Source organism: Oncorhynchus clarkii, unplaced genomic scaffold, assembly GCF_045791955.1.
Source record: "Oncorhynchus clarkii lewisi isolate Uvic-CL-2024 unplaced genomic scaffold, UVic_Ocla_1.0 unplaced_contig_1599_pilon_pilon, whole genome shotgun sequence".
Taxonomy (NCBI): Eukaryota; Metazoa; Chordata; class Actinopteri; order Salmoniformes; family Salmonidae; genus Oncorhynchus; species Oncorhynchus clarkii.
The window spans coordinates 489,132-502,305 of NW_027260980.1; positions in this window are offsets into that span (position 1 = coordinate 489,132).

Sequence of the window (13,174 nt, forward strand, 5' to 3'; positions counted from 1 at the left end):
GAGCCGCCAGAGCTGCCAGTCTGCAAGGAGCCGCCAGAGCTGCCAGTCTGCAAGGAGCCGCCAGAGCTGCCAGTCTGCATGAAGCAGCCAGGGCCGCCAGTCAGCATGGAGCAGCCAGGGCCGCCAGTCAGCATGGAGCAGCCAGGGCCGCCAGTCAGCATGGAGCAGCCAGGGCCGCCAGTCAGCATGGAGCAGCCAGGGCCGCCAGTCAGCATGGAGCAGCCAGAGCAGCCAGTCAGCATGGAGCAGCCAGTCAGCATGGAGCAGCCAGAGCAGCCCGTCAGCATGGAGCTGCCAGTCAGCATGGAGCAGCCAGTCAGCATAGAGCAGCCAGAGCTGCCAGTCATCATGGAGCAGCCAGTCAGCATGGAGCAGCCAGAGCAGCCAGTCAGCATGGAGCAGCCAGTCAGCATGGAGCAGCCAGAGCAGCCAGTCAGCATGGAGCAGCCAGAGCTGCCAGTCAGCATGGAGCAGCCAGTCAGCATGGAGCAGCCAGTCAGCATGGAGCAGCCAGAGCTGCCAGTCAGCATGGAGCAGCCAGTCAGCATGGAGCAGCCAGAGCTGCCAGTCATCATGGAGCAGCCAGTCAGCATGGAGCAGCCAGAGCTGCCAGTCGACCAGAATCTTCCAGATCTGCCAGTCGACCAGACTCTTCCAGATCTGCCAGTCGACCAGACTCTTCCGGATCCGCCAGTCGACCAGACTCTTCCGGATCCGCCAGTCGACCAGACTCTTCCGGATCCGCCAGTCGACCAGACTCTTCCGGATCCGCCAGTCGACCAGACTCTTCCGGATCCGCCAGTCGACCAGACTCTTCCGGATCCGCCAGTCGACCAGACTCTTCCGGATCCGCCAGTCGGCCAGACTCTTCCGGATCCGCCAGTCGGCCAGACTCTTCCGGATCCGCCAGTCGGCCAGACTCTTCCGGATCCGCCAGTCGGCCAGACTCTTCCGGATCCGCCAGTCGGCCAGACTCTTCCGGATCCGCCAGTCGGCCAGACTCTTCCGGATCCGCCAGTCGGCCAGGATCTTCCGGATCCGCCAGTCGGCCAGGATCTTCCGGATCCGCCAGTCGGCCAGGATCTTCCGGATCCGCCAGTCGGCCAGGATCTTCCGGATCCGCCAGTCGGCCAGGATCTTCCGGATCCGCCAGTCGGCCAGGATCTTCCGGATCCGCCAGTCGGCCAGGATCTTCCGGATCCGCCAGTCGGCCAGGATCTTCCGGATCCGCCAGTCGGCCAGGATCTTCCGGAACCGCCAGCCGGCCAGGATCTTCCGGAACCGCCAGCCAGCCAGGATCTGCCGGATCCAACCACCTGCCTGAGCTTCCTCTCAGTGCTGAGCTACCCATCAGTCCCGAGCTACCTCTGTCCCGAGCTGTCCTTCTGTTCCGAGCTTCCCCTCTGTCCCGAGCTGTCTCTTAGGAGGGTCACCTATCTAGGGACGCTAAGGAGGTGGACAAAGACTATTATGGAGTGGGGTCCACGTCCAGCGCCAGAGCCGCCACCGCGGACAGATGCCCACCCACACCCTCCCCTATAGGTTTAAGTTGTGCGTCCGGAGTCCGCACCTTGGAGGGGGGGTACTGTCACGTTCTGACCATCGTTCGTGTGTGTTTTCCTTGTTTTAGTGTTGGTCAGGACGTGAACTGGGTGGGCATTCTATGTTGGATGTCTTGTTTGTCTATTTCTATGTCTGGCCTGATATGGTTCTCAATCAGAGGCAGGTGTTAGTCATTGTCTCTGATTGGGAACCATATTTAGGTAGCCTGGGTTTCACTGTGTGTTTGTGGGTGATTGTCCTTAGTGTCCTGATGTCATTGTTCTGTGTTAGGTTACACAAGTATAGGCTGTTTCGGTTTTCGTTAAGTTTATTGTTTTGGTCGTGTTTGTGTTTAGTGTGTTTCTTCATTAAACATGGATTGCAATAGACACGCTGCATTTTGGTCCGACTCTCCTTCTCATCAAGAAAACCTTTACACATTGTTACATCATACAAAACAGAACTAGTATCAACTAGAAAATACTAAAACACACAAAATATCAATGAAGTAATAAACATTTAACTATTTTAGTGTAGTTGTTATCACTCTGAAAAAATCTATAATGATTCAGGAAAATGTTATTGTTGTTGTTATTCACTAGGGTTAATGTTTTAATAAAATATTTAAATTCAATCAGAAAAATGTGTAATTTTGGTATATAATTTTGGAATGTTTGTTTATAAAGTATTTGGCAACAAGATTTAAAAAAATGCACAATCATTTCAATGGTCTTGTTGTCATTGCAATAGTAACATATTATATCCTTCATGTAGAACATGGGCAGTGTTCATAATGGTAACATATTATATCCTCCATGTTAAACATGGGCAGTGTTCATAATGGTAACATATTATATCCTCCATGTTAAACATGGGCAGTGTTCATAATGGTAACATATTATATCCTCCATGTAGAACATGGGCAGTGTTCATAATGGTAACATATTATATCCTCCATGTAGAACATGGGCAGTGTTCATAATGGTAACATATTATATCCTCCATATAGAACATGGGCAGTGTTCATAATGGTAACATATTATATCCTTCATGTTAAACATGGGCAGTGTTCATAATGGTAACATATTATATCCTCCATGTAGAACATGGGCAGTGTTCATAATGGTAACATATTATATCCTCCATGTAAAACATGGGCAGTGTTTATAATGGTAAATAAGTATCTTGCAAGGTTTTCACAAAATGCTGGCACAAATTCTACATTGTGACATCAATAAAATACTCCTTCTACAATGTTAAAACATTCTACATTGTGACATCATTAAAATACTCCTTCCACAATGTTAAAACATTATACATTGTGACATCATTAAAATACTGCTACTACAATGTTAAAACATTCTACATTGTGACATCATTAAAATACTCCTACTACAATGTTAAAACATTCTACATTGTGACATCATTAAAATACTCCTACAATGTGAAAACATTCTACATTGTGACATCATTAAAATACTCCTTCTACAATGTGAAAACATTCTACATTGTGACATCATTAAAATACTCCTACTACAATGTTAAAACATTCTACATTGTGACATTTCATTGATATCATGAAACAACTCCTTCATGTATGTATTCTCTGATGTTTGATCAGAGATCTTTTATCAGAGTATCTCTTGTAACATTGATCACAGCTATGAGATTTCTCTCCTGTGTGTGTTCTCTGGTGTGATATCAGGCTGCTTGAATGAATAAAACTCTTCCCACATTGACTACAGCTATAAGATTTCTCTATAATGACTCCAAAGGATTTGAATTTGTTAAAAGTCCTTATTGATACAGAAACACTAAACCAGGATTTAGATGTATTAAGAACAAGTTGATTGACAAAGTCATGAAAAATGGAATAAACCACATTTTGGCTTTGATAAAAGATATGCCTCTGGGGTCAAAATGATCCATGTCAGAACTCTGGTTCAATGTAAATATGTAGTGGGTCTAAATGATCCATGTCAGAACTATGGTTCAATGTAAATATGTAGTGGGTCTAAATGATCCATGTCAGAACTATGGTTCAATGTAAATATGTAGTGGGTCTAAATGATCCATGTCAGAACTCTGGTTCAATGTAAATATGTAGTGGGTCTAAATGATCCATGTCAGAACTATGGTTCAATGTAAATATGTAGTGGGTCTAAATGATCCATGTCAGAACTATGGTTCAATGTAAATATATAGTGGGTCTAAATGATCCCTGTCAGAACTCTGGTTCAATGTAAATATGTAGTGGGTCAAAATGATCCATGTCAGAACTATGGTTCAATGTAAATATGTAGTGGGTCTAAATGATCCCTGTCAGAACTATGGATCAATGTAAATATGTAGTGGGTCAAAATGATCCATGTCAGAACTATGGTTCAATGTAAATATGTAGTGGGTCTAAATGATCCCTGTCAGAACTATGGTTCAATGTAAATATGTAGTGGGTCTAAATGATCCATGTCAGAACTATGGTTCAATGTAAATATGTAGTGGGTCTAAATGATCCCTGTCAGAACTATGGTTCAATGTAAATATGTAGTGGGTCTAAATTATCCATGTCAGAACTCTGGTTCAATGTAAATATGTAGTGGGTCTAAAGTTTGTTTTAAATTGTCACTCATTAAACACGAATCAATCAACACATGCTTCTTTTTGAACGACTTAATATAATATTACACTTTCATGAAATAAATGAAAATAAACTGTTGGTTCCTCAACTGTGTTGCCCCTCCAGTCATCAGATGGCGATGTGTCTTTTTATTTTAATTTAATTTTATATATTTATTTTTTGATTCAAAATACAGACCAACAATTTACGTTGTTACATCATACAAAACAGAACTAGTATCAACTAGAAAATACTAAAACACACAAAATATCAATGAAGTAATAAAAAAATAACTATTTTAGTGTAGTTGTTATCACTCTGAAAAAATCTATGATGATTCAGGAAAATGTTATTCTTGTTGTTATTCACTAGGGTTAATGTTTTAATAAAATATTTAAATTCAGTCAGAAAAATTTGTAATTTTGATATAGAATTTTGGAATGATTGTTTGTGTATAAAGTATTTGGCAACAAGAATAAAAAAATTCACAATCATTTCAGTGGTTTTGTTATCATTGCAATAGTAACATATTATATCCTTCATGTAAAACATGGGCAGTGTTCATAATGGTAACATATTATATCCTCCATGTTAAACATGGGCAGTGTTCATAATGGTAACATATTATATCCTCCATGTAGAACATGGGCAGTGTTCATAATGGTAACATATTATATCCTCCATGTAAAACATGGGCAGTGTTCATAATGGTAACATATTATATCCTCCATGTAGAACATGGGCAGTGTTCATAATGGTAACATATTATATCCTCCATGTTAAACATGGGCAGTGTTCATAATGGTAACATATTATATCCTCCATGTAGAACATGGGCAGTGTTCATAATGGTAACATATTATATCCTCCATATAGAACATGGGCAGTGTTCATAATGGTAACATATTATATCCTCCATGTAAAACATGGGCAGTGTTCATAATGGTAACATATTATATCCTCCATGTAGAACATGGGCAGTGTTCATAATGGTAACATATTATATCCTCCATGTAAAACATGGGCAGTGTTCATAATGGTAACATATTATATCCTCCATGTAAAACATGGGCAGTGTTCATAATGGTAACATATTATATCCTCCATGTAGAACATGGGCAGTGTTCATAATGGTAACATATTATATCCTCCATGTTAAACATGGGCAGTGTTCATAATGGTAACATATTATATCCTCCATGTAGAACATGGGCAGTGTTCATAATGGTAACATATTATATCCTCCATATAGAACATGGGCAGTGTTCATAATGGTAACATATTATATCCTCCATGTAAAACATGGGCAGTGTTCATAATGGTAACATATTATATCCTCCATGTAGAACATGGGCAGTGTTCATAATGGTAACATATTATATCCTCCATGTAAAACATGGGCAGTGTTCATAATGGTAACATATTATATCCTTCATGTAAAACATGGGCAGTGTTCATAATAGTAACATATTATATCCTCCATGTAAAACATGGGCAGTGTTCATAATAGTAACATATTATATCCTCCATATAAAACATGGGCAGTGTTCATAATGGTAACATATTATATCCTCCATGTTAAACATGGGCAGTGTTCATAATGGTAACATATTATATCCTCCATGTAGAACATGGGCAGTGTTCATAATGGTAACATATTATATCCTTCATGTAAAACATGGGCAGTGTTCATAATGGTAACATATTATATCCTCCATGTAGAACATGGGCAGTGTTCATAATGGTAACATATTATATCCTCCATGTAGAACATGGGCAGTGTTCATAATGGTAACATATTATATCCTCCATGTAGAACATGGGCAGTGTTCATAATGGTAACATATTATATCCTCCATGTAGAACATGGGCAGTGTTCATAATGGTAACATATTATATCCTCCATGTAGAACATGGGCAGTGTTCATAATGGTAACATATTATATCCTCCATGTAGAACATGGGCAGTGTTCATAATGGTAACATATTATATCCTTCATGTAAAACATGGGCAGTGTTCATAATGGTAAATAAGTATCTCAAGGTTTTCCCAAAATTCGGACACAAATTTACATCAAAGAACAAGTCGGACAGATTCTCACCTTTTTCACAGAAAACACAGATATCATCAACAGCCACACATGTGGACATCATAGAATTACATGGATATATCTGATGTAACATGTTAAAGTGCCCTTCCTTAACGTTGTTTGTTATACAGTATTTGTAAGGCCTTAACCAGCCACACATGTGGACATCATGTGGGGAAAAATTGTGCAGGAAACATATTTTCCAGGCCATTAAAGCTTGTTGGTGAAACCTAGCTGACTTTGAGAGTTTACTTAGTGTAGAATAGCTTCAGTTATCTGGTGTTGAAAAGTCCCACACCACACCTTACCATCCCATGGGTAACGGCCAAGCAGAACGTCTGAATCGCACACTGGGTGGGCGAGACTACTGGGTTTCCACCCTTCTTCTTGATGTTCGGACCCCTAGGCTGCCGGTAGATGGTATGTTTGAAAGTGTGCTGTTGGATGGGGAATCCAACAATAGTGCTAGGTGTCTGTACTATAGAAACACTGCTGATCCAACAATAGTGCTAGGTGTCTGTACTATGTAAACACTGCTAATCCAACAATAGTGCTAGGTGTCTGTACTATGTAAACACTGCTAATCCAACAATAGTGCTAGGTGTCTGTACTATATAAACACTGCTAATACAACAATAGTGCTAGGTGTCTGTATTATATAAACACTGCTAATACAACAATAGTGCTAGGTGTCTGTACTATATAAACACTGCTAATACAACAATAGTGCTGGGTGTCTTGAATTAAAGGGGAACTACTCTCAAAAATGTAAATTTCTTAGATTTTCCCCAAACCTCAAACGTGGTCTCCTTTTGTAAGTTATGGACTTAGAGCAATTGATTGTTTTTCTGTTTAAAAAAGTCTGACTTTAAGAACAAAACCCTGAAATTCTGAATTTGTGAATTTCTTACTCAGTTTCTCTGTTTCAATAAAATGTCTACTATTATCCTACTGAACAGTACAGCTTGGGTTGGTCTACTATTATCCTACTGAACAGTACAGCTTGGGTTGGTCTACTATTATCCTACTGAACAGAACAGCTTGGGTTGGTCTACTATTATCCTACTGAACAGTACAGCTTGGGTTGGTCTACTATTATCCTACTGAACAGAACAGCTTGGGTTAGTCTACTATTATCCTACTGAACAGAACCACTTGGGTTGGTCTACTATTATCCTACTGAACAGTACAGCTTGGGTTGGTCTACTATTATCCTACTGAACAGTACCACTTGGGTTGGTCTCCTATTATCCTACTGAAAAGTACATATTGGGTTGGTCTACTATTATCCTACTGAACAGTACCACTTGGGTTGGTCTACTATTATCCTACTGACCAGTACAGCTTGGGTTGGTCTACTATTATCCTACTGAACAGTACCACTTGGGTTGGTCTACTATTATCCTACTGAACAGTACCACTTGGGTTGGTCTACTATTATCCTACTGAAAAGTACATATTGGGTTGGTCTACTATTATCCTACTGAACAGTACCACTTGGGTTGGTCTACTATTATCCTACTGACCAGTACAGCTTGGGTTGGTCTACTATTATCCTACTGAACAGTACAGCTTGGGTTGGTCTACTATTATCCTACTGAACAGTACAGCTTGGGTTGGTCTACTATTATCCTACTGAACAGTACAGCTTGGGTTGGTCTACTATTATCCTACTGAACAGTACAGCTTGGGTTGGTCTACTATTATCCTACTGAACAGTACAGCTTGGGTTGGTCTACTATTATCCTACTGAACAGTACAGCTTGGGTTGGTCTACTATTATCCTACTGAACAGTACCACTTGGGTTGGTCTACTATTATCCTACTGAAAAGTACATATTGGGTTGGTCTACTATTATCCTACTGAACAGTACAGCTTGGGTTGGTCTACTATTATCCTACTGAACAGTACCACTTGGGTTGGTCTACTATTATCCTACTGAACAGTACAGCTTGGGTTGGTCTACTATTATCCTACTGAACAGTACAGCTTGGGTTGGTCTACTATTATACTACTGAACAGTACAGCTTGGGTTGGTCTACTATTATCCTACTGAACAGTACCACTTGGGTTGGTCTACTATTATCCTACTGAACAGTACAGCTTGGGTTGGTCTACTATTATCCTACTGAACAGTACAGCTTGGGTTGGTCTACTATTATCCTACTGAACAGTACCACTTGGGTTGGTCTACTATTATCCTACTGAACAGTACCACTTGGGTTGGTCTACTATTATCCTACTGAACAGTACCACTTGGGTTGGTCTACTATTATCCTACTGAACAGTACCACTTGGGTTGGTCTACTATTATCCTACTGAACAGTACAGCTTGGGTTGGTCTACTATTATCCTACTGAACAGTACCACTTGGGTTGGTCTACTATTATCCTACTGAACAGTACCACTTGGGTTGGTCTACTATTATCCTACTGAACAGTACCACTTGGGTTGGTCTACTATTATCCTACTGAACAGTACCACTTGGGTTGGTCTACTATTATCCTACTGAACAGTACCACTTGGGTTGGTCTACTATTATCCTACTGAACAGTACCACTTGGGTTGGTCTACTATTATCCTACTGAACAGTACAGCTTGGGTTGGTCTACTATTATCCTACTGAACAGTACCACTTGGGTTGGTCTACTATTATCCTACTGAACAGTACCACTTGGGTTGGTCTACTATTATCCTACTGAACAGTACCACTTGGGTTGGTCTACTATTATCCTACTGAACAGTACCACTTGGGTTGGTCTACTATTATCCTACTGAACAGTACCACTTGGGTTGGTCTACTATTATCCTACTGAACAGTACCACTTGGGTTGGCCTGTAACAAGTAATTAAAGAGTAAAAAGTAATTAAAGAGCAACAGTAAAATAACAACAGCAGGACTATATACAGGTCAGTACCTGGCTCTCCAGAGAAGACAGGCTATGTGCACACAACCCACAAAATGAGGTGGAAACTGAGATGCACTTCCTAACCTCCTGCCAAATGTATGACCAGTTAATTCATACTGTATGTTGTAGTCTGTCCAAGAGGGGAATCACACAGACTGATCTCAGTTAATTCATACTGTATGTTGTAGTCTGTCCAAGAGGGGAATCACACAGACTGATCTCAGTTAATTCATACTGTATGTTGTAGTCTGTCCAAGAGGGGAATCACACAGACTGATCTCAGTTAATTCATACTGTATGTTGTAGTCTGTCTAATAATTAAATCACACAAGACTGACAGCCTGTAATTTTATTAAAAACATTCAGTTGATTACATGGAAGTTTAGAGAGCAACATCATGACAATAATCTACTTCATAATCAATAATCAATATTGTAACATTTATAATCAATAACATTATCTCTATACTACTAACAACATAACAATAATCTACATCATAATCAATATCATAACATTTATAATCAACAACGTCATGAGAGGTAAACAACAACAACAAACCCCTTTATTAAAACATGTTTCAAAATGAAAAAAAAAAAAAACCCCAATGTTACCAAACCCCATGTTACCAAAACTCCATGTTACCCAAAACTCCATGTTACCCAAAACCCCACGTTACTCAAACCCCACGTTACCCAAAACTCCATGTTACCCAAAACCCCACGTTACTCAAACCCCACGTTACCCAGAACCCCATGTTACCAAAACCCCATGTTACCCCAAAACCCCATGTTACCCCAAACCCCATGTTACCAAAACCCCATGTTACCCTAAACCCCATGTTACCAAAACCCCATGTTACCCTAAACCCCATGTTACCCCAAACCCCAATGTTAATCAAAACCTCATGTTACCCAAAACCCCATGTTACCCCAAACCCCATGTTACCCTTAACCCCATGTTACCCCAAACCCCATGTTACCCAAAACCCCATGTTACCCAAAACCCCATGTTAACCAAAACCCCACGTTACCCAAAACCCCATATTACCCAGAACCCCATTTTACCTAGAACCCCATGTTACCCAAAACCCCATGTTACCCCAAACCCCATGTTACCCAGAACCCCATGTTATCCAGAACCCCATGTTACCAAAAACCCATGTTACCAAACCCCATGTTACCCAAATCCTCATGTTACCAAAAACCAATGTTACCAAAACCCCATGTTACCCAAATCCTCATGTTACCAAAACCCCATGTTACCCAAAACCCCATGTTTCTCTGGTGGTAAAAACCAAACTAAATGAATAATGGTGGTTGCAGTCACTCCTTTTAGATTTCTTCCAAGGTTCTAGAGAGGTAAACTAATTCTGAACTTGTTATTAAAATTAGAACCACTTCAGGTTTGTCACCACATTTTAAACACCAGTCCACTGCTGACCATCGATTTAAAACACAAAACTGACCTAAGATCAACATGTAGGGTCAGATTCATTCTACTCCTACTCCGTCCCCTGGGCTGCTCTCTCCTCTCCCGGTCCAGCTTCAGCTCTGGAGCTCAGAGAGACCATCTCCATGGCATTGACATAAAGATCCATGTTGCTTACCCTGTTCACTCTCTTCTGCCTCCTGGTGGGCTAGGGAGACACAGCACCAACAGTCAGACATTTACTCTCTAGTATCTCCATTCTCTCTCTCTCCCTCCCCCTCACCCTCTCCCTCTAGTTTAAATGACTTGTAACGTCTGAGTAAATGTCTTTACCTTGTAGTACAGGTAGGAGGTGATGATTGTTGTCAGTAGGATCAGCAGCACTACAACGTGTCTGATGATGAAGGCTGGCAGAGGAGAGGCTGCAAACAGAAACACCTTTGATGAGGGGACTGATCATCATCACATAGATCTGTGGGAAATCTGTCAATGACAAAGTTATAAGTCTGGTTCATGTTCAGTTACCTGTGATGGTGAGGGAGAGGAGCTCACTCTCAGAGGAGAAGTTATGAGAGAAAACATAATTGTCATAAACACATCTGTAGTTCCCTTGGTGGGAGTCATCTGCAGCAGGGAAGAGGAAGGCAGCAGAGTGATTGACAGCTGGCTGGGTCTGGGTTCTGTTGGAGCCGGTGAACGTGAGGAGGAAGGAGCCTCCTGGGTACTGTGGCTGAGTGGAGCAGGTGATGGTGAAGTTGTAGCCCCTGAACATCTCGGGCCCCTGGTGGCTCCTGGACACCCCTCCCATTGGGTCAGTCAGGAAGATATCAGGCTGGAGCAGGTGATCTGTAACAAATCAAATCAGAGTTTATTTGTCACGTACACCGAATACAACAGGTGTAGACCTGACAGTGAAATGCTGAATACAGCAGCTGTAGACCTGACAGTGAAATGCTTACCTACAGGCCCTAACCAACAGTGCAATTTTTAAGTAAAAAATATATATTTTGTGAGCAATAGATTAGTAAAAACAACAGTAAAAAGACAGTGAATCTGTATATAACCTCTCTACTATATATAACCTCTCTACTGTATATAACCTCTCTACTGTATATAACCTCTCTACTGTATATAACCTCTCTACTGTATATAACCTCTCTACTATATCTAACCTCTCTACTGTATATAGCCTCTCTACTGTATATAACCTCTCTACTGTATATAGCCACTCTACTGTATTTTGCCTCTCTACTGTATATAACCTCTCTACTGTATATAACCTCTCTACTGTATTTTACCTCACTACATACAGTGGAGAGGCTATATACAGTAGAGGCTATATACAGTTGAGAGGTTATATACAGTAGTGAGGCTATATACAGTAGTGAGGCTATATACAGTAGAGAAGCTATATACAGTAGAGAGGCTATATACAGTAGAGAAGCTATGTACAGTAGAGAGGCTATATAGAGTAGTGAGCCAATATACAGTAGAGAGGCTTTATAGAGGAGGGAGGCTTCATACAGTAGGGAGGCTATATACAGTTGGTTAGGCTATATACAGTAGTGAGGCGATATACAGTAGAGAGGTTATATACAGTAGAGATGCTATATACAGTAGTGAGGCTCTATACAGTAAAGAGACTATATACAGTAGAGAGGTTATACAGAGTAGGGAGTTTTTATACAGTAGGGACACTATATACAGTTAAGAGTCTATATACAGTAGGGAGGCTATATACAGTAGAGAGGTTATATACAGTAGAGAGGTTATATACAGTAGGGAGACTATATACAGTTGAGAGTCTATATACAGTAGAGAGGCTATATACAGTAGAGAGGCTATATACAGTAGAGAGGCTATATACAGTAGTGAGGTTATATACAGCAGGGAGGCTATATACAGTTGCAAGGCTATATACAGTAGGGAGGCTATATACAGTAGAGAGGCTATATACAGTTGCAAGGCTATGTACAGTAGGGAGGCTATATACAGTTGCAAGGCTATATACAGTAGGGAGGCTATATACAGTAGAGAGGCTATATACAGTAGAGAGGCTATACGTTGAGGGACAGGTTGTTATTCTGACACCACCCGGCCAGGTCTCTGACGTCCTCCCCATAGGCTTGTCGTTGTCGGTGATCAGGCATACCACTGTTCTGTCGTCTGCAAACTTAATGATGGTGTTGGAGTCGTGCCTGGCCACACAGTCGTGGGTGAACAGGGAGTACAGGAGGGGACTGAGCACGCACCCCTGAGGGGCTCCAGTGTTGAGGATCAGCGTGGCAGAGGTGTTGCTACCTACCCTCACCACCTGGGGGCGGCCCGTCAGGAAGTCCAGGATCCAGTTGTAGGGGGAGGTCTTTAGTCCCAATGTCCTTAGCTTAGTGATGAGCTTTGAGGGTACTATGGTGTTGAACGCTGAGCAGTAGTCAATGAATAGCATTCTCACGTAGGTGTTCCTTTTGTCCAGGTGGGAAAGGGCATTGTGGAGTTCAATAGAGATTGCATCATCTGTGGATCTGTTTGGGCGGTATGCAAATTGGAGTGGGTCTCGGGTTTCTGGGATAATGGTATTGATGTGAGC